At 41.5% G+C, this 4,988-nt stretch overlaps 1 protein-coding gene across 1 annotated transcript in view; it reads left to right on the forward strand.

The window, feature by feature from the left end:
• The window catches only part of LOC117936499 (PH and SEC7 domain-containing protein 1-like), a 69,819-nt gene that overhangs the window by 411 nt on the left and 64,420 nt on the right, over window positions 1–4,988 (forward strand). The window lies entirely within an intron of this gene.

The raw sequence follows: 4,988 nt of genomic DNA on the forward strand, positions 1-4,988 counted from the left end.
CACACACACACACACAGGACACACAGGTGAATGCAGAGCTGCTTTGTTTTTCATCATATCTTCTGATTTTGGAGGATCCATACATCCTCAAAGATATACACTTGTGGGGTTTTTGCCTAAAATAATGAGATTTCACTTTTGAATTAAATCAAAAAATAGTGATATCTTACTGCAGGTGTTTGATGTACTACATCATTTGGTTTATAAGTCAACACAAACTCACACTTTCCAATCTGTTTGAAGACTTTTCTTGCTTTTTCATGAATGAAGTCGTTTGGACAGTTTATTTATCTGCCACCATTTTAATTTTCTATCAATATTTGTTTTGTCAACCAAAATGTACTGGTTCACAGACATTTCTAGATTTGACATAAATTAGATCTAAAGCTGAAACGATTGGTCAATTAATCGATTAATCGATCGGTAGACAATAAAGTTGCAACTCTTCTGCGACTGCTACTCAAATTAGAATAAATTCTGCTTAACTTCTTTGATAGTAGCCTAGAGTTGGTCTAATGTAAAGGCCATTCTCAGAATTTGCAAACATTTCACAAACCAAACAATCAATTGAGACAATAGTCATTAAATGAATCAATAATGAAAATAACAGCAGATGCAGCCCTAGTGAAATCCAGTTCTCTTTCCCTAACAGCTGTGACAGGATCAGACCTGGCTGTGTGTGAATGCATGCTCCTGATGATAAATGACACTGCAGGGAAAGTGTCTTCTCTGCAGCTCAGAGAGGACAGAGTTGCATGTCCGGTTGAGGACTCTGTCAAATGTCCCCATCCCCCCCTACTTCACCTCCAATGAGTGAACAGGTCCATTCCCATCTGACCACCAAGGGCAGCTGAAAGCATTTTGTCTTCATTTGTTGCAGTTTATGAAGAAAAAAAACCATGTGGGGCTCTGGAGTCTAGACTTTCAGTGAACGCACCGTGGGGGTAGAAAAAAAGAAACTATCTTTCTCACCTTTCCTGGAGAGAAGTAAAACACACACACAGAAACACACACCGACTCCATCACGTCTGCAGGGTTGGTCGGAGCCTCTCACCCTTTCTCTCTCTCTCTCTCTCTCTCTCCCTCTATCCCTCTCCCTCTCTCTCTTTCTCTCTCTGAGGAACCAGCTGCACACCTGATCTGCTTGGGTTTCTCACATTGCCGTTATAAAACATCATGTTGCTTTGGCTCTTTAATTGTGGTGACAATCAGGATCAAAAGCTTGAAGTTTCCATCCACTTGTCAGTCAAATTATCTGAAGTACAGTAAAAAAAAAAACACTCATGCCAACAAAGCTGGTGAAAGTGTGTTTCCATCCAACGGCTTTAAAGCCAATAATGACCTGTGGTAATGACTTGACTTCACACAGTGTTTTGCAATCAAATTGGTATATTGAATTGATTTTAGACATTTTAAGGTGTTTCCATTCAACGAACATTTGTAAACAAAGTTTTTCCAAACAAAATGGATGAATGAATCAATATTGGACAAGTTGTAATGGTGCTTATGTGCCAGCTGATAGCGTCATAATGAGCTATAATAAGAAAACAAAGACGCTATCAACACATTGCTATGATGCCTCTTGTCTTTTACTGTCCCTCCGGCACCGCTGTGAGACTCTTTTGAGACATGTCTCCCTGTTTGAGCGTCTTCCATTGACTCCGGAGGACGTCCCACAGCTTGTCCTAACCGTTGTCGGCCATTTCCTTCGCGAGTTCCTAAACTAATAAATTAAATCCAGAAAGTCTCTCGTCTCCTCGTCCGTCCACTTCCATCTGTCTTTGTTGACGCCCGAATGTGGTCAAACAGAGAGAAATACTGGGCGGAAATGAACTAAAACGTCTTCTTCTTCATTGTTTTGTGGCGGGTTTCAACCCTAAAACGACCTCAAACTTAATGGCAGTTCATTATTTATTCCCATCAGCTGTAAATCGATTAAGATAAAATCCGATGAGACCGGACGTATTTCAATTGAGTTGATCTTCATAAAGTTCCATTGAATTTTGCGGTTTTCATCAGGAGTTTTTCATTCGATATCACTTAATTAAGGTAAAAACGTGTGGATGGAAACAGAGCTAATTCCAGCATCTTGCGTAGTTGATCACGAGTCGCTAGGTGAGTTCACAAGAGTGAAAAAGGACAGGGTCAGAGACCAAGGCTACATCTACAATACTACTTTTTGGTTGAAAAAGAAGGAATGTCGTTTGTTACGTTCACTCCTCACGTCCACACTTTTCCGGCCTTTCCGACCTCTTAAAACAGAGAGATTTGGAAACACAGGGACGAGATTAACGTCGCCTGCAGAGCTAAACCAGGCCAAACGGCACCGAGGAAGAAGGATCAGGATCAACTTATTGTCGGTTTGGTTTGTCATTAAATGAAGTGACAGCAATAGATGCAAAGATTAATCCATTTGTTGACAACTATTAATTTAAACGCCAACTATTTTGATAATTGTTTAATTGGTTTGCCATTTCTTATGAAAAAAGAAGTCAAATTTCTCTGATTGCACCTTGTTAAATTAGAATATTTTCCAGTTTCATCACTCATGGGTCAGCAAACTGAATATCTTACAGCTGTGGACAATACAAGACATTTGAGGACTTAGGCTTTGGGAAACACTTTTTTTGTGACATTTGATAGACCAAACAAGTAATCCATTAATAAAGCAAACTATCAACAGATTACATTACAACAATGAAAACAACAGTTGCAGCCCTAGACAAAATAGATAAAAACACAGAACATCCTGCTTATCCTTCAGTTAGAGGACACAAGGTTGTGCTGTAGGAAGAAGGACGCACACACAGATCTGTGTGTGCGAGCTGTGATAACAAAGTGGTTAGCGCTAACAGTGTTTGGGTTCCTATCCGTTCTCATTGGAAGATTTAGACAGTCAGCCCTCCTGCGCTCCTGTTGTTAGCCGTGCTGAGAAAACAACATTAGTGAGCAAAGCGCTGCAGAATTACCGTTCCTGTCTCCTTCCCACGTCTGTTTTTACTTCTTCCTACACTTGCTCGCTCTTTGCTCCCTCTCACTACTGCCTCTGTGTTTTTGTCATCATCTGCTCTCAGCTTTCTGGTTGCCTTTTTGCAGATTTCGCGAGCACAACAGTTAAGTCAGTGTGAGTGTAATGAATACGTTGTGTTTTCTGCTCATTAATATCGGCCGCTGAAAGCCAAGAATTTACGTTGTCAGAGGTGTGATAGTGGGGGTGTTTGGGAGGTGAGAGTGCTGGCAATGAATAGGGCCTTTTAAGCATTTGGATGGGAGTGAGCTTGTGTGATGATGGCGTACATTAGCATTTTACAATGCTGCTGTGTGTCCGTGTGATGAGTGGTCGTCTGCTGCTAGCGGCTCCGACCGGCGAGGCCTTCCTGTGTGTTGGCTGCGGTGCAGATGGAGCGCTTTGCAGTGGCTTGGATCCCGTGTGATTAATAAAACGCAACTCTGTTGTAGAGGCGCTTTCTCGTCGTTAACACTGTGTGTTCTGTTTATTATAGGTTTTATTCATTATTTAGAGGGTCTATTTTAGCTGAAACACTGCGAATGGGACCTATTGTGTACACTGCTGGGCCCGGGTAACACATTTTGTTCCTTTTTATGTTTTAACAAGCTTGAATGATGAAAATGTAATGTGAAACGCCTCCTCGTTGTGTCGTGCTGGGCGCTCAGGAACAGTGCAATGTGAGTATGGGGGATATCCAGGCTTCAATCTTGGCTGTTTGGTAACATTCGGATGCCAGGAATGGATTTTCTTGACGCCTGATAGCTCACAACGTCTCGCTGTGTGTCCAGCAGCAAGTGTTATCACAGTTTATCTGGTTCAAATCAAGAAGTAGAGTTACATAAATCACAAATCACACACTACTAAATAGTTTTGGGTTAAAAATCCTCTGCTTTTAAAGGAAAAAATCTTCTTCAGAACTGCTTGTTGGTAAAATACCTTTATTACCTTTATAGTATTTCAACTTTGAAAAAAGTGTCCAAAATGTCAGAAAACGCTTCAGAAATGCTGCGAAAACATCTACAAAACATCAATAAAGCGGTGAAAAAGATTGACAAAAACATTGTGAAAAGTGACAAAAAATGTGGAAAAAAACGCCAAGCAAGGCCAGAAAAAGTGACAAATGTCAAATAAGAACAACTCAAATGTTGACCCAGAAAAACCAAAAGTTGCACGATCGACAGGAAAACGATTGATTTTCTACCTAATCAAAACGTAGGCTTCTGTGGGGAGTGACGAACAGATTGAGAGAAAGAGGAGTTCCAGTCCTGATCCTCCACATGTAAGGAGTTTAATTTTAAAACATCCTCCCCTTCGATCCATCAGAGCCATTGTTTGTCTCAGCAAGACTCTCAGCTTCACTCACAAAGCTCGACCGATAGCAGCAATCACCACAGTCTTTTAATTTGATTGTCCTTCACGCTGTTTGTCTGAAATAGAGCAGCGGTCGAGATGTTGTGTGACTTTCCCAGCGGCTCCTGAAAGCCTCTCTGCTTTTAAAGACTGCCTCAGGAGTGCTGACTCTGCTGTTTGGTGTAAAAGCTGACTTGGAGGTGTTTGGTGCAGTCTGCAGAGATGGGATGATCCCTGCATGTCATCTTCACCTGTTACAACCTCATACGCTCACAGAGGGAAGCTGTTGACTTTACAGTGGTGCTCTGTGGAGCCGGACTTTGAGGAACAGGTTTAGATCGATGAATCCCACGTCAGACGCGGGTCATTGTCAAACACTTCCAAGCTTTTCAAGGTACGACTATAGGTAAATATGAGCAGCTGGAGCTGGGAGGTTGGCTGATCCATCTTCTATCTTCTTAGAGGATGATGATGTGTGTTGAGAACCAGACTGCTGGCATTTCTGCTTTGGCTTTATTTTGATGAATGAGTTGCCTGCTCCAAGGGCTGAGTGGAGGTCAAAGGATACACATGGTTTATCTATCTATCTATCTATCTATCGGTCTATCTACAGTATCTATCTATCTAT

The sequence above is a fragment of the Etheostoma cragini genome, chromosome 21, assembly GCF_013103735.1.
Source record: "Etheostoma cragini isolate CJK2018 chromosome 21, CSU_Ecrag_1.0, whole genome shotgun sequence".
NCBI lineage: Eukaryota > Metazoa > Chordata > Actinopteri > Perciformes > Percidae > Etheostoma > Etheostoma cragini.